The 25,880-nt window shown below is 34.2% G+C and overlaps 1 long non-coding RNA gene across 1 annotated transcript in view; it reads left to right on the top strand.

The window, feature by feature from the left end:
* Positions 1-25,429, top strand: part of LOC118684169 (uncharacterized) — a 32,536-nt gene extending 7,107 nt beyond the window's left edge. The window contains exons 2-3 of the long non-coding RNA XR_004979783.1: positions 8,253-8,420; positions 24,832-25,429. This is a non-coding gene — a long non-coding RNA (uncharacterized LOC118684169). The remainder of the gene's footprint in view (positions 1-8,252; positions 8,421-24,831) is intronic.
* The last annotated feature ends 451 nt before the right edge of the window (positions 25,430-25,880 follow it).

Below are 25,880 nucleotides of genomic sequence, written 5' to 3'. Positions count from 1 at the left end.
TGTTGCCAAACAATTCCAAACTTTGCATCATTCTGTCCCACATTATTGCCTTTCCTCCAGTCTCCTAATGTTTACATTGTGAAAGAAATTATATGTGCTGATTATATAGTATCCAACCCTCAGCCCATCATATTTTCTTTTCACATGTCCAAACCCAAGATCAAATCTCTTTAGAATATGGTAGTTCTACCTTCATGTTTTATATCTGAATTTTATATGCTAGCAAAACATTTAGTTAATAGAGATATTGACTTTATACATTTCAGTTAAATTTAGATTATTTTAATAATTATCCCATCCTTTTTCAGTCTGATTTGGTGGTGTGAAATCCTCCCAACATCTCATTTGAGTGACATATTTTTGTTCTTGTCATTTTATGCTACAAAATTCCTCACAAATATTTATAATTTAAATAGTTTAGCCTATGAAGGTTCTATTTTTAGTTTTATTTTCATTATCTTTTCTATGTTTTCCTGAGAAAAAGAGCATCACTCTTCCCATTCTCTTTGTAAGATGGTCCATTTGTAAAAATGACTATTCCCTGGTTTTGTCTTTCATTCAGCAAAGTGATACATAGTATAAGAGATACTCTAAATGAAATAGGAGTTCTTTAACAATATCTAAGTTATTCAATAATTATTCAATGGTTTAGTTCTATTAATATAGAGAAGGAAGCAATATCTTATGCATGTTAACAGTTCTTAACATATGAGGAATATTTTAAAACTCCAATATAGCTCAGTTAGAAACCAGACTTTGAAATTTAGTCAAGATATTTACCCAAGGAAAATCTATCCAAGTAAAGCTAGCTTATAAGCTCTAAAAATAATTATTTCTCTTCGCTGACTTAAATTCTTCATGTTAACATGATGCAAAAGTGATAACTGAATTCAATGGGGCTCACAGGAGTTTCAATATAGGATCAGGACTATCTTTATTAAAATTGGTATGGTAGCACTCAGAACACCAAAGTGGCTGAAGTTTGCTCAAGTTTTTGTGTGATATTTTACGTAGCTTAATGAATTATTCTCTGTCTCAGTGGACACAGTTTGCTGGCACTTGCCTGAATCAATGAAAAAAGCAAATAAAGTTTTGGAGGCAATCATCAAAAATCATCTCATTGCAAGATCACTATCCAGTTCCAGATCTAGCTTACTGTTGTATACTATGCAAAAAGAAAACATTACTACAGTCCAAGGTTCTCAAAATTTGTGAAATTTGTGGCTCTGCCAGTTATAAGTGGTCATGTCCCAGCTCACATATGGGCATGCCTGTTTTTCACACACCCCTAATCTTATATGTGGCATTTAAAAAGACGCCCTGGATCCTTCCATTGTACCAGGTCTTGTTGCAGGAAAGTATCTGCCTATTTTACCATGTGCAACAGTGTCTTCCAATCTTTTTAGAGTTCCTCCTCTGTTTGTAATCATGCATATATCTTAGAAGTGTTATTGAACAGTGAGACTATGGACAGTTTGATGTGTGGTACTATTTGTTAACTCCATTTCCCTCTCCCTGCTCCATAGCATCAGTTCACGATGGGTCAAGTTGAGGTGGATTTTGTCAGCACTTCTTCAAACTGTCCTGTTATCTGCAAATCAATGAGCATTCTGAAACAGGAATCTGAGGTCCAGACTAGGTTTTATTGCACCCCAGGCTAACCTAATAGGGAGTATATGTATTTTAGCCCCTAGTAATACATGTCAAAATAATTAGTATCTCATTTATCCCTATGTGTTTGAGGGAAGACTTTGAACAAGCAGAATGTGAAACATAAGGACATGTCCACTGGGACCTGGCCACAGAGTAGAAACAGATTAGATCGAGCTTTCTCTCCTCCTCTTGCAAAATTTTCTAGTCAACTCCTCTGAAACTTCTGTGATAGTTCAGATGGCCTTTTTTTGGTCACCAAGTCTGGAGCAACATGAGAACAAACAAGAGAAAAGTATGTAAGGCAATATTTCACCTCAGTGTGTAATGTTGGTAAAGGGCTATATCAATAAGCCATTCTCTCCTGGAATCCAAACCCATCATTAAATGTTGTGAAGATACCTTGGAATAGATTCCTAGGCTGGGTTTTAAATAGGGTTTTTTTTATAAAAAGGCCTCACCTTTGAGGAAAGGTTATAGGAGTTGCAGCAAGGCACAGCATTTGCATATTACACATCTCACAGATAAAGCAACAGAAGTATCTAAAAAATTTGAGTACTAGTTTGCTAGATCTAAATGCAAGTTATAAAAGTAGCAGTGTTAATGGTCTCACCACATCTGTGGGCAATATCCATCCACATACCTTGCTTCAGAAGGGAAAGATTCTTTTTGAGGTCATTGAAAAAGAAAATCTAGGAATCCTGGATATGTGGCTGTTATTTATTTAGACAATGTAACTGGTCTGAGCACCCATGATCATATTCTGAAGCACTCTAGAGCAGGCAGGAAGTGAGTTACCCATTGCTAATGGCACATGCCTGTGAATTAGGCATTAAATTGGTAAAATTAAGAATCATGGTACGTAAATCCATGAATGATGCAAGCAGTAGTCTTTGCTGCCTGTGGTTACCACTCCAACAATTATTTCTCATCTCAAGTGACTCTGAAAGCTATAGAAGCTGAGAATGGTCAGATTCCAATGAGCCAGAAAATAGGTATCAAATAAGAGATTATCAAAGGCAAGCTTCATATCAGAAAATTCTTTAAGTCCTATTGGTCATCCAAGGACTTGAGGAGAATATTTTCCACTGGATAAAAATCAACTTGTCTCAGAGTTATCATGACCTAAGAAAACATAATGAGCACTAAGAGTAGGATGTTCTATGCTGTCATGAAGTGACTGCAGACTGAAAAACAGCTATGTGGCAAAAGCAGAAATTATACAGAGGGGTTAAAGACCTTTATAACAGTAAAAATACAGCAGTGGTGGGCAGTGAGCAAGAAAAGGAAGGGAGGTATTAAGGTATTATTAGCGACAACCAACAAGGGTGCTGCTAGACCAATGAAATGATATGCTAGAATGAAGCAAAGAAGAAATCCCAGCTCTGCACCTTTGCAAAGGGTACTGCAGAAGGCAGAAGTGATCTAAAGCATACAAATCAGGAAATAACATTTTAAGGATTTTGGCTTATTCAGACCAGATCCGGTATGACTATTCAAGACAGCATTGGATAGAGCAAAAGGTCTCACAAGCCTATTAGCAATGTCTCCAGACATGCAGTTTTCTAACAATGTTACACATTCAAGAATAAAGCTTGTTTTCTGGGAAGAAAAGTTTATTAAATCAAGTTCTGACCTTTTGAAGCTTACAGAGGCACAGTTCTCCACTTAAACATACACACAAGCAACATCTCTCACGCATGCCTCTATCATCTTCAGTCCCAAATTATACAATGCCAAATTCTTAAACAGACAGCTGTCACCAAGTAGGACAGTTAAAAGTCAAGACTAGAACTATTATGTACACAGTAAGTGTACCTGTAAGTACATTTTGTATTGTCAAGTTATTGCACAAACTTTACCTGGGTACTCAATTTATTCACATTTTCCTATGTGATTCTCGAGTGAGCTGTAACCATAAAGGTCAGATTATAGACCTCGAACACTTCAGCTAATGGAAATAACTTTTATGAGGAAATACATTGTTTGTTGTATTTTATAAGGTGCAACCCACAGAGGGAAAACACTATCTCTGTCACTGCATTATGCAATAACTTCTGAATGGGCCCAAGACTTTTGGTAGCGGCATTTCCAAGCCAGGCAGGGAAGCCTGTTTAAGAGACCTACAGGCACCAAGCCTGGGATTCTGAGTTAAAAGCATCAAGTCATCACTTATGGCAGAATGAGAATTGGAAATTACTACTGAGGCACTTCAAGATCCATACACTTGTGTGCAGCATCCAGCTACCTGAAAACTATTAAGTGAGATACTTGCACAAATATTCTTTAAAGCAGTACAGAATTTTGCCCACTTAATCTAAAGTGTTGTTCAGCACACACCTTAGATTTGTCATCATAAGGGCTCCAGTTCTTTTTTCTCTTAGGGTGCATTCAGCCTTATGGAAATTAAGTCTCCAAACCAAATGGAAAGGCACCTTTTCTCATAAGTTTAAGAAAGAAACTTAAGGAAACAATTCAGTTCAGTTACCCAGGCAAGTAGACTTGAATGCTAAAGGATTTCTACTACCCTTCAAATTTTGTAAGAACCTCAGATACAAGAAATTTGGAAGTTATACACCCTATGTTTGTGGTACATTACACTAGGAATATAGACCAAGAAACTAATTTTTATGTGTGTTAAGTTTTTTTGATGTGTTGAAGCTGTTGCATAGGTTTCTAATTTGAGTGTCAGCTCTTAAGCTGACACTAAAGTAATAAGAATGTCATCAGAGCAAAATACTTTATACCTTGAATTATTGCTTGGAAATTTGGTTAGACCATAGAATTTATACAACTGAAAGTAATAAAACATTAGAATAAGTTTCTTTGGAGTTCTTTGCAGTCACCAGTAGCATTTCTTAGTTTTAAATAATCTTAACATTTTATATAAAACATTATATATAATTTAATTTCTTGGTAGTCTATTAAAAAAATAAACTTCACAAAGAAGCCAGGCTCATCTAACCTAAACAAATAATTCCTACCTTCTTACTTGTGAATAGCATAAAATTATTTCAAAGATCAGCATGTTTTGACCATCGTCTGTCTTCTCCTATCTGAGAATCTATATGACCATTACTGATCATTTGCATCCCTGATTAAATGATAATAACAGCAATAAAAACTTTAGCTTTTCTAGGTGTAGTCATTTCATGTAATTCCAGCACCTAAGTTTTCTGTACAGTTAATGGAAAAAAAAGACTCATTCAGAAAATGACCTAAAGAGTAGAGTAATAGAATCTTGTACTGCTCTTCTGGAGATGGCTCTATCCCTGAGCATTTTATAGCACTTTAGATGACTTCATAGCATTGACATCCAAGTTGAAGGTCTACAGTAAATATTGTCAACATGTCTATTTGAACATGTCCACATGCACAAATTAAGACTGAAATTGCTCCTTACCATCAGTGAATGAGAATCAGCATAAGGTTTGTGATGTTCTACAGATTTTCTTCATTTCTTTAAAGCAGTTCTTCTAGTCCAACACTCCAATTCAGAATCAGTTTCACACTGTGCTGCATGATATGCTAAACTGTTTCTTTATTTCCATATTGTTTTGCAGAAAAAAATGACTGACTGCAAATATATCACATTTTATATGGTGTTGTATTCCCTGTGGTTTTCAATGTACTAAGTCACTCAAAGTGTCTAATAACACCCTTGTCTAAATAAGTCACTTGAATCCAGCTGCTAAAATCAAAAGTAGAATTTAGTCCTAGATCCCGAAATGATGGTTTCTTTACTTTCCTGACTTTAATATCATGTGACAAGCTGAATTACTACATCTAGTACTCATTTTGTAAGTCATCACGATATTTACACATTCCTTCCTTACACAGGATTATCCTAAAATTGGTGTGTTGAGTACTGCTTAAAAGTCCTACCCTCTTGCTATAGAGTATGGTCTATGAGATTTACAGTCACTCAGGTCTAGCTGAAAAGCAAGGAAAAAAATATTGAGGATGAAATACACTATTAAGGAAGCCAATTGTTCTGTACACACCACTGTCTCTGTACAGACTTGCACATCAATTAAATGCAAGAGTTCACAGGTAACTTTATAAAGAAGACCTTAAGAGACAAGTCTATTTACAATTCATTAAAACTGTTTCTTGAGCTTTTTTTTTATATACTGGAGAAATCAAAATAAGCCATGGGAGAGCAGGGAAGATGAAAATTACAGATTATCAACACTACATAATCAGCCTCAGCAAGTTCCATAGCACATAGGTGCTCCCACTACAAAATTTATTTAAAGACCACATCCTCAAAAAGAAAACTGTTTTAAAAGATGAAGATTGGCTATTTCTGATTAGTGCCTTGTTCATATTACTGTAATTTCTCCACCATAATCTTAGGAGAGTGTGAGAAGATATCAATACATCATAGTGATTATTTATACCAGTAAATGCACAAGTAGCAAAGATATTATCATCTATGAGAAACCTAGAATAAACAGGAGAAATTTAGTTTTGTTCAAGTACATCAAAAAAGGGTTTGCAACACATAAAACTATTCTAAAAAACAGTTTTCTCTGAGTTTCTTCATAATTTAGTATCTTTTTTAGTATCAAATGTTACCTTACTCCTCAGCTAAATACACACATAATTCCATTCTAAATATATTCATGTTCTGTAGCTTTTTAGGAGCTTAACACCATCTGAAGGCCAAGACACCAAAAAACTAGAGGATGCAAAATTGGCCTGGAAAACTTTCTTGGCAATGGATGAAATTTGATAAAGATACTAAGGTCCAGCTACAGGCTCAGTTTACTGTGAAAACCCCAAAAGGAAGGAGGATCCACAGTCCATCCAGAGATTGAGATTGCAAATATGCTGAAACACATACCCTGGCTGCCATAATGTATCATGGGAGCAGGCATTGTGATTTCATTATCTCTACAACTCAAGAAAAATAAAGTATATGATCAAAACTGGTTTGAATAGTGCTTAGAATGAGAATCCACTTTGGCTTTATATTCTGACCCAGCACTGCAAACACCCTATTCCAGCTTTCTTAAAATGTAACATTGCGGCAGAAAGAGACACCTTCTCAGTGAGTCAACCTCCAGCCTCCACAGAACCAGCAATTGCAGAGATCAACAAAGAAATTTGTTGACTTAATTGGAAAGAATTGTGTAATTAGATGAGTACTACTCATGTAAGCTGACCAAAAATGAAAGTAGTTTTGTGCATGGTTTGTAGATGACTGAGTTGGGATTCACTGGGGATTTATCTCAGGTGATATACAAGAGGTCAGATTAGATGATCTATTGAACCTTCTGGACTTAAATGCTATGAAACAATGAGAGTTTTTATTATATCCAGCCTTGTATGGCTCTCTCTTATCTGCAATGCTATAAATTATTAAATATAATACAAATTTCTAGTCATTTCACTGCTACTTTTTTTAAAGAAAACAAATCAACTCTGATTTAATATTATTGAATAAACTGCCTCTTTAAGGTAAAATTAATATAGAAAGAATTGATCAAAATTGTTATAATTTAAAGTATGGTTGAAAAATATTTTATTTAAATGTTTTAAAATTACTTTTATATGACTTAAACTCACTTTTGCTTTCAAAGGTAAAAATTTACATTTATTCACTCAAAAATTACATGTTGACATTTTGTTATTGAAGATGTACTATAGCCAGCCTACATTCTGAATGAAGCTTTTCTGTTTACCAAGGTTTCTTAAATGCACTAAATAATTATAATATTTTAACAACTTTTTGAACATTCTTCTTTTGCAATAATAAAAAACATCCTAACAGGAGTGATGAAATAAGTCTATAATATTGCTTCACCTGATTACTTCTGACTACTGTCTATTTCAATGGTATACAGCCAGTTACACAGTAAAAATAATTTATACTGAAAATTTATATGTCTAGATTTATATCTGGAAATCAACTTGAGAGTAGATAACTGTATTTTTATTTTGCTTTGGCTTTTTAGTGGGAGGAATTTAAAGGGAGACCTTCAGGAACATATTTCAATGTATTTGGGTGTGAATTCAGTTTATCGTTGCCAACGATGACTTGCATGTGTTTTTAAAGAAAATAATTTGGAGAGTTGTACTAGTATATTCATATAGCTTAACCTCAGAAAGAACCATTAAAATTATCTAGTCTGATATGAGATATATGTTGATCGTTCTGTTTTCGCCCAAACTGTATTTGTGATCAACAACCAAGTTTAAATTACAACTTCAGTTTTGCTACAGTAATATTTTCAAATAAACTTCACATATTTTTAATTCTTGGTTGTTTTACTTCAGTATACAGATATTTGCTCCTTCTTATGCATTCACTCTAGATTATCGTTGATAAACACACTTTCAAGTCTTTTTAAAGTATTATGACATCCTATCCCTGTTCTTTTTTTTTCAGAAATAAAGTAAATTTAATGCTTTATTTATTCCTTCAAAACATTTTCTCCTACTCAAACAACATATTAAGATTCTTTCCTCTACCCTAATAATTTTAAATTGCAGACATTTCCCTGAGATAATGTATTTTATATCTCTCTTATCATGATTGTATACATAAGGAAATATCTTGCCTACTCCCCTGCTGCCCTACTTTTACATTCCAGGGATCACATGAGGCCATGTCTGATGTTCATGAGAGTGATGCACATTCCTGTTGAACTGTAGTTCATGGAATTCACTCTGTGATGATGAAGATGATCGGTAAAAGCAAAATGGGTCATAACTCTTCTGCTGGCAAGGAAAGAAATGGGGGAAAACAATGGAAGTTACTGGTAAGTTTCTAGATTTTTCATAAGATTTTTGCTGTCTTGTTTTACCCATTTAGTAAACAGGCAGTGAGTGAATTTTCTCCATATCATTCAATCTTAATGATCAATTGTCTCCAGTTTAGTTTCTCCTTTTCTGCTCTAATTATCTGTTGCAGGCCATGTACACATATGAATAACACAAAATCAACAGAGACAACAATTATTGCCCACGCTTTAGTAATCAAAGTCCAATACTAATCTCTGTCATCTGTAAAAGGAAAATGCATAAATTCAGAGCCTTTCATTATTTTATCCTTGTAAAATGTTTTTTTTTTTTTTCCAGGTAAACATGGTTCACTATAACATTAGTTTTTAAGAAACTGATTATGAAGATATAATGCAACTCAATTTGAAATAAAAATAAAATCTACTTTTACAGTTTTGGTAAAATATGTCCCTAAACCTTCATTTTTTGTCTTCAATGTTATATTGTCCCTATGTGGTTTAATATTCTAGTGAACAGTAGCAGGTACTTTGATGTCTCCAATAAAAAAAAAGAAAAAAAGTTCATAGCTCCTACTAAACTGAACTTGAATTAAGGCTGAGTTGTACATATAATTTCACTGAAGGACATTTTTTCCTATTTCAGTATAAGTTTTCTTCCCTTTTAGTATAATAATGAATGACAGTTGCTATTAATGTAGCTAGGGTATATTGGGGAAAAGTTTTACCAAGTTAAGTTATTCTGTCACCAGAAGAAACTGTGTAAAAGTAAAGAGATCATCACAAAACAAGACTGAAGAGTGAACTTCATGTTGTGTTCCTGATTGCTTGTGGCTGTGTAATGTTATACAGGAGTCTGGTTATGTTGGACACATTTCCTGAAATCTTGTGAGTCAATAATAAACATTTTGGTGTTAGAAAGTTGCTTGAAAGATTCCTATGAACAGATGTAATTCATTATAGAAATACAAATCCACCTGCTTTAGATTTGATGGAATAAACCATGCTCATTACAATGTCTTTCTATCCCACATACATTCATTAGAACACAAGAAGTGGCAGAAGAATTTAAAGGAGGGACAACTCTATGAAGTACTGATCACAAAGTGAAATTTCTCAAATGTACTTTTTTATTTAGACTAGAACAGTGAATGGCATCTTTCTTCTAGCTGGTTTTGGCTGGGATAGAATTCATGATAGTCATGGCAGCTAGTATGGGGCTTTAATTTGGACTGTGCATCAGCAGTGTTGATGATTCAGGGATGGTTTCACTACAGCTGAGCAGTGCTTACACAGCATCAAAGCCTTTTGTGCTTCTCACCCCACCCCACCAGCACACAGGTACACAAGGAGTTGGGAGAGGACGCAGCCGAGGGATATCCCACACCCTACGGTGTCATGCTCAGCATAGAAAGCTGAGGGAAGAAGGAGGAAAGAAAGGACATTGAGAGTGATGCTGTGTGGCTTACCAAGTTACTGCTAGGCATGTTGGAGCCCTGTCTTCCTAGAGATGGTTGTACACCTACTGCCCCATGGGAAGCAGTGAATGAATTCCTTAGGGTTTTTTGTTTGTGTTGGGGACATTTGCTTTACCTATTAAAGTATAAACAACCCATGTGTTATATCACTTACTCTTCTGATTTTGTCCCTGATCCTCTGGGTGAGGGAGTGAATGAGTGGCTATGTTGTGCATAGTTGCTGGCTGGAGTTAAGCCATTATGGTCCTGCTTGCTGATTATGCCCCCATTCTCAAGTAGAACTGTGAACTTGAATAAGAACTTCTTTCAACAGAGGGCAAATAAACACTTTGCAACTTTAAGAATGGTCTAGTGGCAGAAATGAACAGTGTCCCCATTTGGTTAGTCAAAACTCCCTTTATATGCAAACAGTTCAAATTTTTTCTCTGATAAAATGAAAACTTTCACAGATAGGTACTTAATACACAGGGCTATGTTTTTTTGGTTTTTATACATAATAGGTAAAAAGGCACTGATTCTGCTGACTTTTCATCTTCATTCTCACAAAATGGTGATTCGAACCTTGCCTGAAATCTATTAGGATTAATGTGGGTAAAGAGTAAGAACAGAGCCAAATGAAGTCCATGAAATTTGAATCCCAAGGGTGGCCACCTCTTTTCATTCAAGCAGGAAAATAATAATTAAAAGCATCTGATGCATAACACAAGATTTGTTAATTAATTAAGTGAAAGTTGGTTTTTTGTACTTTGCTATACTAGAAAACACAGTACATGGCAATATACAACAGAATGTACACTAATACTGGCATGAAGTTGCAGGCTCACACTGTTGGTACAAATTCTGGCATGTTTTATGGGCCTGATCAGTACACAAAAGGCATGTATAACGAGTAATATTTACATGTTATAAAGTGTGTGAAAATTCTGAACATGCTGATAATTAGAAACAGTATTTGAGATTTCTAGTAGTTGATTGTCTGATGTGAGCACTGAAAGACACAATGATATCTAGCTACAGATCTAGTTCACTGAACACAAAAGCAGACAAATAAAAGAAATATTTTCTCAGAAAGTTTTTTTTTAATTTCTTTCATTGGATTTTGGAAAAGAGCTTTAAAGAGGACTATCATCCTCTGAGCACTCAAACATTGCTTATGTAAGGCAACAATCCTCCCATTTTGTGGTCAGCATGCCTCACCATCAGTAAGGTACTAGGCACAGATATGTAAACAGATATAAACATTTTGGTGTACACAGGAGTAATCATGAGGCATTTGATAAAAACAAAAAAAACAGCCAAACAAGAAAATACAAACAACAAAAAGAAGAATTGCTCTCTGTACCATGTGTACAAGTCAGTACATACTCAGCTGCATGTATGTGATCTCTGAGGTTTGCCTTTTAGGACTGTACTCTAGTCAATCCTTTGTTGTAACTCAAGAGAAAATGCCAATGTCTCTGTATAGTTTGTATGATCTGGAGGACAAAACTAAGCTAATTGAACTTATTTGCATGAACATAAGGTGTTCAGCAATGGACAAGTCTTATGTTTTTAGTGCTGAAGTAAGAAATTGAAAATGCTAGCCACAGGTCTTTGACATGTCCAAGGCAATGGCACAATACATTAAAGTTAGGTAGTTTGTCCTCATTGTTACTGGATTTGATAATCCTTGCTCATAACAAGGCAATACTCCCAAGTGGAAAATCTTCATGGAGATTTGTTTTCCTTTACGTTGTATAATGACCTGATATAAATGAAACAGCAACATTTACTTTAGGATTATAGGGCAGTGTGAACTTTATATTTTATAGAGCAGATGAAATTTGTCATCGGACTTTAGTTGCTTACAAATTTTACAAACCCTTAAATGTAATACAAAAAATAAATGAAGGCAGAGAACCATCTTCTATGTCCCACTGTTAAGTGTAGAAATATCTTATTCTGTCAATGTGATTTCATAGCAGGATGAAAAATGTCAAAAGTGGGGATGACAAATCAGTCTAGTGAGGAAAAATGACTCTCAGACAAGAGATGTCATTTGTCATGATTGCCATTTGACTGCACTTTCTCCTGTCTTCTCTTTCAGATGAATGTTACTTTGCCATTAATTTAAAATTATCTTAAATCAAAGATGGGTTGAACATGAAAAGCAAAGGTACTCGTCTTTTGAAGTTTTGCAATATGCAGAAACCCATTCAAATGTAAACTTACTGAAAACTGACATGGACGTTTTAAAAAAGGTTATCATCATGAATTGTTAACTTAGAAAATATTATAGTTCTGTAGTTCAAAAGTCCATTTTTCCTAAATACAGGCAACAGCATGGCTTTTGTTCGAAACTGACACAGCTGAGCACAGCACTCTGAGCCACTGCATAATACGGGTGGTAATTAAGCCACAGCTTCAAGGTTGCATGGGCACAAGACAATTCAGCCTAATGAAGTATCGATTGGCTGCAGTCGAGGTAAAACAAGTTGACATTCATTTAGAGGTAGCAATGCGAATATACCACAAAGCCACCAAAGAAGCAAGGGGAAAAAAAACAATGAAACTGAATTTTAATCTTGCAAACACAATTAAGATTCTTATTTACAGCATGTTGCTATCACTTAAACTAAAGCTAATTGCATACTTACTGCCCTGACATCAGATTCTTAAATCAGCAGAAATTATATTCATAGGCTGTTGGCAAAAAGCACATGAAGTTCAGTGTTTCAATTAGAACCTGTCCTAACACTTCAAAAACCCAACTACAAAAAAATTACTTAGATTCCACTTAAGTTTCCACTTTATTCACACAGCTGAGTTTATTTTAAATGCTGTGATAAACTCCTCTGTAGAGCAGGTTACTTAATTACTAAGGACAATAGTTTTACCTCTTAATTGAATAATTGCAAGTAGATTATTTCTATTGTAATATTATGCAAATATTCAAGATAGTTTTCAAGATTAATTTTATTTATTTTTCTCTCTTTATTTTAAAAATGATAGCCTTGACCATATTTGTCTCGTGCACATATATATATATATATTATTATGGTATGCATAAAATGCATATAGCAGTGTATAAATGTACATCTTTAAACTTACTTTAGTAATAATTTTGTTCTTAACCACTAAAGTTAATTTTCTAAGAAGTGAGGTGTTCTTAAAAGCCACAGGATGAGTATAAAAATTTTGACATTTGTATCAGAAAAATCTCCAGTAAAACAAGAAATTACTTTTTACTCCTACCACAAAATCTTCAGGAGATTTAGAATGTGGATACAAATATCAAAGTGTTAAATTTTTTTCTGTGTGATATTGTATTAAAATTCCTGAAGTTTTACTTCTGTACTTTGAGATTGAAATTAATAAATAATTTAAAAAATCCAATAAAATATGTTTAAGAGAACACTATTAATTAAGTAGAGAACTCAAAAAGTAAAAATACTTGAATCCTTTCCAAATTGTATTACTGGTTACAAAGGTTTCTCTGGAATTTCTTTGAATTTGTATTGTTGACTTCTAGTTTATATATTTCATCAGCATCCTTTTTTGTGAATTGTTAGCATAGAACAAAATTTGGCCAAAGCCTGTAACTGCACACTATCATTTATGACTAAATCCTTACATTTTGCAAACAAATACTCAGAAATTGCAACAAATGTATTACATTACATCATTCTAACAAAATCCACCTTATAAAGCAGAAATATGAATCTATTATGAGTTTTTTGCCTTCCAAAAGTGCAAACAATTTACAGCTTGTACCAATCACTTTCATTTTCTCATGAAAAATGACTGAGAAAGTGCTAATGTGTCTAATTGCATTATAGACCCCTCCGGCAGACAGACATTTCTTTAAAAAGTAACTCATTAAATCACTGATTGCCAGATGTTGGGATTCACAGCAATTGCCCTACTTATGTACTGAATTAAGGCAGTCTAAGCACTGAAATAAACATAAACTATTTTAGTAATTAAAATATTACTCAAAAATTCAGAAAATTGAGATCTGACTACATTTACTGTATGTGAATGTTTACAGGCAAAATATTTTCATCATCACACTTGTAAACTGATTCTCAATTTATATTAAGAGATTTTTAGAATTTTAAATAACAAACAGAAAATGGAAGGCTATTTAAAAAAATCATTTCCCCCAGCATACCAGTGTTAAATACTTACAAAACATTTGTATTATTGTATGGACTCTGTGATCATGGTCTACCCTATCAACTGTCATCATCTTATGCGGAAATCGCATAAAAGAAACTTCATATGTCATTGTTGTAGATATACTACAGGACATTCCAAACTAAAAAGGTGACAATTTTAGTTTCTCTTGGTGCAAATGTCTGTGGTCTCTTGAAGCCAGGTCAGCACACTGCATAACATGAGAAGAAATACTACTCCAGAGCTGATATACTACTTGCCTATAAAATTTCCCCCTTCTGCTGGGTTCAAGTCACTAACCACATCCCCCATTATCTGTGAGGTCTATGGTCTAGATGGAAGTGGCAGATAGAATTTCTAGCCACTAGTACTTTTGTTAAAAGTAAATATTTATCTTGGCAATTACTCTTCTGGGCTCACATCTCAATTGTGAAGTAATAATGAGAAGAATTCAACCCAAAATCAGTGCAATGGGGATTCCTGAGGCAGACGTTCAGTCCAGCAGACTTCAATCCCTTTCCCCAAATGACTGCAAAAAGAATCTCTGTCCACTGGAGATAAGCATTTTGGAATTAATGGCCATTTACAAATGTTTTCCTTTTGGCAGACAACCTCTCAGACCACTAGTGAAGAAGCTGTGCCCCAGTAAATGGATTAGGGGAAAGCACAGATTACTTTTGAGAGAACTGATCAGCCTAGTTGCTATAAGTGGTCTGGATAGACCGTACATTCTTCCTCGAGATATGAGGCATATGCAGGTAGTATCTGAAGGCCTACAACTGTTCTTCTGAAGAATTTATTTCTTCTTCAGAAGACAAGTTCTCTCTCCAAATTGAAAACTGAAATTCTCTAATGCACTTTCAAAACTTGCTGTGAATAGTGTGTGCAATTGTATTACTATTAAACAGAATTTATTTTAAGTATTCAAGTCAATGCTAGAAACTTCATTTTGGTCAACTGTTCACATTTACATGCCTTCAAAATTATTAAAAAGTAACTCAAAATAATTACAAAAAATGGTATTGTCATTGTGTACTTCAAAAGTAAAAAAATCATAAAAGACTGAAGATGCTATCAAAGTGAAAACAAAAGTTTATTACAATAGTTCAGCTGTTTATTTTTGTTTCAAATTACAACTGTTCATGTCAAAATTATAATAATATTTATTTACTATTTAAATATATTTATTTTCAAAGACAAGTGAAATCAGTTAGTTTTGAAGACAATTTAAACATTCCAGAGTGGGAAAAAAACTTCTCATATTATGCTTGCACTGGTGTTGTCTTTTGTTGCAATGTTTTCTTATTCACAAAAAGAAGTGAAGATGAAAAGATGTAGCAGCAAATGTTTCAGATAATTTTCTGAATTTCATCAAAATAATTAGGAAAATTTCACAGGAAATTTATAGTTTCTCTCCACATAATTGTCTAATCACAAAATCTTTATGCTTTTTTCTAACTTCTGATTTGAAGCCCAGGATATGACAATTTGACATAAAAGTACCACAGTATCATTAAAAAAATATAGTTATTAAAAAAAAATAAAGTAATTTAGGAAAAGATATTTTATTATTAGCTCTGTATATATACAGAATTTGTGGTCAATTAGGTTTGCCCCATCTGAAAATGGAATATAAACACTCAAAAATTGTTAATTGTAATTATAATGTTGTTATATATTTTTAAATTATTTTTTCTATATCAATACTACTCAGTAATAAAACTACCTCCTAAAATATTTTAATTCATATAATACTTTTAAAAATATATATATTTGTATGTTTCATCAGGAGCTGACATGATAGGACAAGGATTTAAGGGAACAAAGTTAAAGAGGGCAAAGTCGGGTTAGATATCAGATAGAAATTCTTCACTGGGTGGGTGGTGAGGTGCAGGAACAGGTTCCCAGAGAGGCTGTGGATGCCTCAGTGTTCAACGAAAGGTTGGAAAAGGCCTTGAGCAACCTGGCCCAGTGGAAGGCGTCCCTGTCCATGGCAGGGGGTTGGGACTGGACAGTCTTTAAGGTCCCTTCCAACCTTTTAACATTCTATGATTCCATCATTCTATGATAAGATTATTCTATTCTAGCTCATCTTTGAAAGGTTCTAAGCCTATTATGTACACTTTTATCTTTTAAGTGTCTTAGAGAGGTAAAGTGAACGGGCAGGTTAGGACTGGAGCCAGGAGTAAACTTTCAACCTGCATGGTTCTAAGCATATGGTTTATGCATTTGACCACACTAAATACTTTTACACTCATATTTTCTAGTCACTACCAAGAGAAAAGAAAGATAGACAAGAGAAATAACCATTAAAAAATGCAGGTTGTGAAAGACTGGGAGTTTTATCTAAGCTTTATTCAAGTTCCATAAGCTAAACTCTAGTGAAGACATTCAGTTTCGTCAATACAAAAGAAAAACTCCAAATTTCAAGGTGTCTTCTGTCTAGTACCATAGTTATAATCCAGGGATGGTGCCTTTTTACTTATTTTTAAATATTTGTTATAGCCTGCATTGCAAAAATCAGAAGGATATCTGCAAGAAAGTGCTTTAAGTAAAGGTTACAAGTGATATAGTGTCTCAAAGATCTAATAATAAGATAAATGTATTTTACCAGGAGGTCATCAATTCAGATTCCACAAAAAAAATCAGCAATACTTTGACTTTTAAAAAATGTCATTCCAGTTCGTATTAGAGTAATGACTAATTTAGGAGGATGAAAGTCACTGTTTAAATCAGTCTGTCACTATACTTAACAACTGTGAACCTAAAGTTGTAGAGGATCAAACAGGCCCACACCAGACTTTTTACTCCACACCAGACTTTTTTTTACACCAAAGCAGATAAACATGAGATCCATGTTGTAAGACATATGCATGTGTTTAAAACTAAAAATTCATGGACTTCAAAAAAGAAAAATTCTTTCATAAACATATTACATTTGTTTATATTCCTACACTACTCAAGAACTAAGGCAGAAGTACATGCCTCAGAAAACAATAGAACTGTGAAGAACTTTCCTATCACAGATTCCAAGTCTCTGCTATGGCACTAAATATGCTATGTTTTCATTTGCATGAATTCAAAAAGTTTTATCTGAAAACTGATTCGTTTTCTGATCTCTTCACTTAACAGAATGTTCCAGATCTCCATTCCTCATATGAATAGAGTGTGTTCTAATTTTTAACAAAAATTTAATTATGATAAAATATATATGTATTTATAACCATTTGATCTCTATGCACAAAACTGTACTTTAAATTTTTCATTCTATGGGCCCAGCTTCATTCATACAGAGTTAGCATTGCCACAATCTCATCACAATGTCAAGTGGAGACTATGGAGATTACATTATGATGTCAAAATGCAATTGCAAGGAATTTTTATTACTATCTATGGTCACCACATTTACAATATCGAATCATGATGAAAAGTGTTTCAATGTTTCTCTGGAGATGAAATTATAATGTCAAGCTGATGACACAATGAGGTCAGTACAAATCTTCATAGACCCAATTGCAATGTTCATTTCAATGGGAAATATATGGAGACTGTCATATAAAGACTATAGAAAAAGAAAGTGGACAGAAACTACTAGAACTTGAGCAAGCTTTAAAAACTATGAAGTTGGAAATGGCTTTGAAAAATATCGTCTCAAAAATTTTCCCTACTCTTTCTCCATCACAAGTTTTCTTCTTTTTTTTTCTCCCTGGTATCATCACTGATCCAGGCTTTTCTGGATTTTGTGTCCATGATTCCAAGATATTTTGGCTGTTCCTAACTTTTTTCCAGTCCTTGTTTTACATATCTCCCATTGAGTTTGCCCCTCTTCAGCCCCTAAACTGTATTACAATTTCTCATCTGCTATTATTGAAATCTCAGTGTAGTTGAGATTTTTTCCTAAGAATTTTTGATCCCTTTCCTGACCACATTAAGGCCAGTAACTGCAAACTGCTCCTCACGCAGGGTTTGAAGCCTGCTTCTCACTACAGATGCCAAATTTTGTTACTTTTAGCAGTCTTGATGGTTTTTTTTGTTGTCTCTACCACAAAATAATTACTGCCTGTTCCACTCATCTCCTGAATTACTGTCTGATTTTGTATCATCTTTTCCAAATTTTCAAGTTCAAACTTTTTTTGTACTTTTTTTTAGCACAGAATTTATCTCAAATAGCTTTATTAAATCTAATTATTTCCTTCATCTCTCTTTTCACAATTCACATATTACAAACAGCATTCATGCCTCCTGTGTATGCAGACCAGGGTTCGGTGTAAATTTCTTTTATAAACTCTTTCTGATAATTACCCAGGGGTAAAGTAATATTTAACAGGAAATGTGAAATTTTGCTTGGCAGCAGACAGTGTTATATGTCTGAAATATGCTACCTCCATTTGGATAAACTTCAGTTTGTAAGCTAGGGTCTGAATCCTCTTTCTATATTTGTACAGATTGATGCTAAGCAAATAATAACTACCATATTAAAAACTATTTCCAATACACAAAGAATATAAAATCTTACATTCAAAACTTTTGCATACCTTTATCTTAGTCAATTTCTATCTCTAAATCCTTGGGAGGTTTTTCCTTTATTTGAATTATCATGGTAATAGTTATGTTCCACTAATAGAGACTATATTACATGAAGGTAAAAACAAGTGTCCTATCATCATTTATATTGTGTTTTGAAAATGCATTTGTCAGGAACAAACCACAATACTCTAAAAAAATTGAAGGACCATAAAATCCACTGATATCTAATCTGATTGATGACACCAGTACCAATACAGAGGTAGACCAGTACAGACTGTACTCTGGAGATATCTTTAGGGCATATTCATTCTTTTTACACATTTTAATCCTTCTCTTATTTGAGTGTCCTCTTCTAAATTAAAAGGTATTTAAAATCATAATATTGTTACAGTTTTCTAAATCAAGAGTGTACAAAGACTTAACATTTTTCCACTTGTTTAAAGATGGTATTCATCAGGACAGCATGAATAACAATATTATCTGCACTGAAGCAGATTATTCTCACTTCTTCTTAAATAATAAATTATATTGATGTGATTTATCCAGAACAAGTACCATAAATATTTTAACCTAATGCTAATACCAATCAACTGGAATGTTTAATGCAAATGCAAAAGAATATATTTATCATAATTTCCTTATTTTAGAATTTATCGCCTTCATTTTTCCAGCACCAGAATTTGCATGACCTTTTTCTCAGAAAGACAATGATAGAATAGCATTGTAGGTTCTTTTTCTATCAAGCCTACAGTGTACTCATTGGCTTTAAGTCAGTAAAATTTTCCCCTCTTTGATGTTTAATCTCCTTTTCCCTGGTTTAAAAAATTGAATAATTTTACTGAGCTAATTTAAGTTTTAAATTTCTTTGTTACCATTCCACATTAGATATATTAAATTTGTAAGTTGTATGTTTTAAAAGTACTTTGAATCTGCTTTTGTTTTCAATATCTTTTTCAAAGTAGGAAAAAAAAAAGCCATACTTGATTAGTAATACAGCAATAGATACAATCCCTCATGTACTCTTTAGGAAAAAATGGAAAAGGAGAAAAAAGGGGAAAAGCAGAAGCCCCAATATTATTAAAAAGGAAGTGAAGCACATGTTGTTTCAGTAACGGACAGCTGACATGGACAAGTTTTTTCACTAACTTGATGCATAAGTAAAGATAGACAAAGACAAGAAGTATTGGGCATAAATAAAGAAGGCATATAAGTCAAAAGTGATTGTCATCTTATTTAAAAAGGAAGATAGGTTTTATTAGTATTAGTATTACTTAGTGTTTTTGGAAAGAGTTACCAAATAACCTAGATATATGTCCAAATATTTTAGATACATATAGATACAGAAATTCATATACTGTACAGAAAAGTGAGGACTAAAAAATAGCTAAACAAGACTTCAAACTCTAGCCTTCCATGACTTCACAGACTGTGAATATTCCAACCACCTTTTCTCATGTACTGCACACTGAGAAGTAGAGAGTGATGGAGGACACATGGAATTTTGCATCCACTGCTTTAATACAATTATATTTTGCTTTTATCCATTCATCAGTGTAGCAAATTACCACTTCTCTCTTCATCAAAGCAGCATGGAAATTGGTGTGAGGTCTGGTAGAGTCATCTTTGCACAGAAGTTCTGATCTATGACAAAAAGAGTGAGGCACATATATTATCATATATGTGCCTATATATCACCTGATATATATCACATAATATCATAATTGTGAAAAGGGAGAATTTCTGTTTCAAGCATTTCATAAAAGAAAAAAATATATTCTGCATTGTTTATTAGACTCAAATGTAAAACTTAAAGTCATTGTATTAACATTTGTTCTAATGTTGCTCAAGATTATTACTATGTCCAGATTCTTGTATACATGATTAACATAACAGGGATGTTTGAGGAAATGGTAAAAGTACAAACGAGGAAAACTACTGTCCATTGTGGATATTAAAAATATGGGTTATATGCACTGATTTGCTTATATGGGCCTTATATGGGCTACCTTTGGCAAACACTCTGGTTATCAATGTTTGCTAACACAAAGATGACTGTGTATGGTGTCCACGTGGCTTGAATATACAAAATTGTCTAGGGTGTATCTGCCCAAAACTGACAGGTCATATTAAAGAGAATCATGAACATCAGCCAGATGAAACAACAATCAGAGACTGCAGAATCATAAAATATCTTGAGATACAAGAGACCCACAATGAAACATCAAAGTCCAAATTCTGGCCCTGCACAAGACAATCCCAGCAATCACATCATGTGCCTGAGACCATCATCCAAACATTTCTAGAACTCTGTCAGGCTTGGTGCTGTAACCAATTTCCTGGGGAGCCTGTTCCAGCCCAGGCACCCTCTGGGTGAAGAACCTTTTACTATCGAACCTAAAACTAATATCCAATATCCAACCTAAACCTCCCCTGACACAGGTTCAGGCTATTGGGTGCTGTCATTGGTCACCAGAGAGAAGAGATCAGTGTCTGTAAGTCCTCTTCCCCCCTCAGGGAAATTGTAGACTATGCTCAGGTCCCTCTCAGTCTCCTCTAGGCTGAACAGACCAAGTGATCTCAGCTGCTCATCATATGGCTTCCCCTCAAGGCCTTTCACCATCTTAGTAGTCCTGAATGATGCTGGGAGCAAAGGACTCAACCTGAAAGGAAGTATAAACTAAGATTAAAAATTTGTGCCAATGGAGCCAGGCAGTGGAGGTGAGAGCAGAAGGCAAAAGCCTGCCAAAAGTGATCCTGCACCCTCTGCCACAGGTGCTTCCAGCAACCATGTGGAGCTCACTCACAGCCACCATAGGTACACCCTGGGGACTTGTACCCTGAGTGAATGGGAGTTTCTTCCTGGGGGCTCTCATCTCTGGGGGGAGGAATGACAGCACAAAGCTCAAGCACAGGATGGGGCTCTTGCACAAGCAGGCTTTGGCAGGTGGGCTCCCTAATGTTGAGATGAAAGGGATCTGCACCCTCCAAAACTTATGGCAATGGGTGCATGTTTCTGAGTGTGTGTGCATGTGTGCATGTGTTCATCCACAATTAGAAGTTCTAGGGATTAGTTATAGAAGTGTGTTTCAAAATATCCAGGTCTTTCAATTTATTAAATTTTTCTAAGTATCTAAGTGACAGGGATTATTTGTTATTGTACCAGTATTGTCTCTCAATACATACTTCATTGATGCCTAGTTAATTATAAGTGGTTAATAAATTAATAAGTCACTTCAATTTTGATTTGATTTAAACTACAATTTTTCCCTGCAGCAGCAAGTCTCCACTTTCATCTGAAAAAAAAAAATCATAAATGAATCAACTGCAAGGTTTTCTGTGATTTCTAGACTTTTAAACACTCCTGTGACAAAAATTGGAGGAAAAGAAAAATGAAAAGAAAGAAGAAGATACTGATATTTTTCCTATTATTTTTCCCTGATTATGAGGTATTCTGGTTAATTCAGAAAAAGAAGACACATAAAATACAGCAGCACTGAATGTTTACAATCTCTTTAAGGTTAGCAATGTTCGGTGAATCCGTATGAAGTACCAACTAACTTTGTAATTCTCTTATACATTTGTTAATGCGTAGTGAAAAGGCTTTGCTTATCGAAGCAGCAACAATATGCCTACAAGCAATAGCTAATAATGCACCTTGGGGTATACACCAATGCTAAGAATATAGTATTCATTTTTAGACACTTTCAGGAAAGTAGAAATTTTAGACAAACCAATACTGTTTTCTGTAACAAGATACTTTGTACTAAAGTGTGCAGAAATTATCAAATAACCCCCATCTAGAAGATTCTTAGAAGATTGCAACAAAAATGTAAATAACATTAGTGTTAATCTACGAAATACTGTTTCAATGAAACCTATTCACATTTACTTCTATTTAGAGAAGGCTGTGGTCCACAGATCTCTTGCTTCTAAACATTACTGAAGACCTCATGACAGCAGTCTTTTACCTTTCAATGAAGTAAAAATTGAAAAAAAAAAAAAAACCAGACTACAAATGAATATTTACAAAACACAGAAGGAAAATTCAAATAAAAATTTCCATCCACAAATATAAGCTTATCCTGGCTTTCACCAACAGTTGATAAAAATGGTTTGTGTTACTTTGGGAGACCCATTCTTTGTGTCCATTCAAAGTAAATATACTAATACTTTTCCCTAAAGACTTGGATTTCCCCATAGTTTGACAGGGTGTCAGTCAGAACACATGTAGATACAATGGTCAATGTTATAAAATTCTTAACAAGGGTAGATAGGCAGAAATTCAAAATACAATGTAGGTCAGATCTTTCCACTTATTTCAGCTATGATTTGAAGAAGGGAATTAAATTCCCATATCTCACTGACTTTCACTGGGATTTGGGAACCAGAAACTTCTTTAAAAACCCTAGCTTTTATTGAAAATTCTCACAGTCACTTTGAGAACCATCCTCTTGTGTGTCAGGTGCACTTTAACTGGATTTGAAGGCAGTTACTCCTCCCCTCACTGGACTCACAGATACTCCTTTGTAAGCTGTAATGTGGGCTCTTCAATACATTTAGTTCTATGAATAATTAATGTGTCTCCTGCTCTCACCACTTGATTTCCAGTTATTTGCGTTGCATGCAGTATGCTGAGCGCATTTCATAGCTCCTAGACTAAAATGCAGGTTTCCAATCACATAAAGTGTAATGGGATATGAAAAATAAGAGTTTAAATAATAATTAAGAAAAGAGCTTAAATATGTCTCACATTTCTTAAAAATACTAAAACTAAAATCTCCAAGAAAGAAAACATAAGTGTTGTTTATGGGAGAAGAAATAGAAGATGCTATGCAAAAATTCACTGAGCATCCACTGAGAGGATTTTTTTTTTATATTTTATTTTGTTTGAGTTGAGGACTCCCTCAACTGTGCTTTGGCTTTGGGTTTTTGTTTCTTTTTTAGTTCTGTTAAAAAAATGAAAAAACATTTGAAATATCATCTGTTGGTTGGTTTTCATTCATTTGCTAAACATAACTTGGAGAGAGTCTACAAAAGCAAGCTTGTCATTCAAGCTAGTCACCACACTTCATGGATGACTGAATAAAAATGAGTTTTTCAAGAAGTAACCAAAAGTACTGCCTCAGTGAATCCGTATGTACTTACATACTGGACATAGGAGAAAAAAATCAGTTATATGTCCTTCTAAGACAAAGTAGATCAATCTCATTGGCTTCTATAAGATATAAAATGAATTTGAACAGACTGGATAATTTCCAGAAGCAGTTATATCAAAGCAGATATAATAAAAAAAGAGTAGCTGCAAGAAAACAGGCTAGATTGAAAATGGAATGCAAATATCTCTAGGCCATTCTGGAAGCAAGGAGGAGAGCCCAGGAACTTTTTATTATTGAGCTATTGAATTAAAATAGTAGTTAAAACTCTTAACAAATGTCAAAATATAAGTTTTCATTTACTGATTTTAGGAATATGTCTTCACCTTTATGGAACCAGCCATTTATGGAAAATTCTGTTCTGTGAGTGACGTGATGAAAAGTTGTAGTTTGATTTCTTCATTACAGTTTAAGTGATGAACTCCAAGTAATTTAAAATAATTTGTACAAAGAAGAGGAGAAAAATCTACTTCTGTTACTAAAGCAATGTAAATCTGGAGTAGTTTCTGTGGTTTCACTGAGTTTTAATTCACGTCTTAATTTTTTGTTTTATTTTTATGCACCTTTTTATCGGAGAATTAAAATTAAATAATAACTAAGTAACATATATTTAATGTCTTGATCCTACCAGTAAACCAAAAATATTTACTTACTAAATGCAGAATCCATCAAAACAGAATTAGAAAATTATATCAGAAAAAAGTCCATTACATTTTTATTATTTGCAAGACAAATAATTTTTTTAATTCTTTATCATGGTATTCTTACTTACTTTTTTTTCTTTAGGAGGGAAATTTTAAGACTCATTTCTTTTTTTGATTCTTAAGCATCATTCAGTTTGCTTTCTCCAAAAGCTGAGCAGTAAAAAAGCCTTGATCAGGGATTACAATCTTTTCCTTTCAACTGAAAGCCTGAGAAGCTTGACCTTTTTGCTGCTCACTCATTTAAATTTCCAGGTTCATACCTCAGAGATACATGGGGAGTTTGTAGTTTTGCAGGTGGGTGGAAATGATATGTCCATCTCAAGAGCAGAAAGAAGGGTAGAAAAAACAGTGGGTGTACAATAACTTTTCTTCTCTACAAGACCTGACATCTTTGATTCTCTCCTTTTTGCAGCATCTCAATCTGTTTGGGCAAGACAGTGCAAAGCAGCAATAACCCTCAGAGTGTTTGTAAAAGGTTGAAACAAGGCTCCAGCCCATCCTCCTGTCTCGAGAAGTGACCCACAGCACCAAGTTGCTGCAGTAAAGATATAGTCATGTTCTCCTAGAACATGTTCACAAGCTCGAGAGACATGCAGCATAGAAAATCTCAACGTGTTCTCTCTCTCTGGGATAAATTATAGGTCTATCAAGTAGCCAAACAATGAAACAGCATCCATAATATATATACCAGGAAGTTTTCAGCTGCTTGAATATAGTCCACCTTTATGTGACGTGTTGATTACAAAAAATTTGATATACAAAAAATATATAAATGGCTTCCAGACAATTATATGATTACACTTAGTATGAAATATAGTAAAAGCATTTAATATACATATAAATGGAGTAAAATTCAGAATGTACAATAGATTTTTAACCACAAGTGTAAAGTTGCAGACAAGTATGTCCTTTTTGTGAAAACTTATTATATGCTTCCTAGTCTACTCTCAGTTCTATAAATATATGTATCAATAATAAATGTATGTATAAATAAAATTGCTTGACACCAATGATACTTAGCTTCTTTTTCTTTTGGATGCTTGTAAATATAAGATGAAACCCATATTCTCTAAGCCAAAGAAGGTTTTGGAGATAAGACAAAATACTCTCCAGATTCATTATGAAGCATAATATAATCCTAACACAGCACTGCGGATGTCAACTGAGCTTCTCATGAGAGCAGAGGGTGCACAAGTCATTACGTATTTTGTTTAAAACCTCCTGTGAAAATAATGAGGATTTTTGTTTGGAATGTTCTTGTTAAAGCACAAGGTTGAGCCTGATTCTGTATAACATATAGTGAAAAATCAGCAGAGTTGCTGGGAGCAGTGGTTACTGCTGCACCCCAGAACGGGCACTGACACCTTTGTTGGGCTCACCCACAGCAGCTGCACAGGTGCAAGGGCTGGCAGCTGGAGGCTGTGGGGTGATGCACCTGGGAGGAGCCTGGGGACTTCTCTG

This window comes from Molothrus ater, chromosome 1 (genome assembly GCF_012460135.2).
Source record: "Molothrus ater isolate BHLD 08-10-18 breed brown headed cowbird chromosome 1, BPBGC_Mater_1.1, whole genome shotgun sequence".
Taxonomy (NCBI): domain Eukaryota; kingdom Metazoa; phylum Chordata; class Aves; order Passeriformes; family Icteridae; genus Molothrus; species Molothrus ater.
This window is presented reverse-complemented; position numbering and strand designations above follow the sequence as displayed.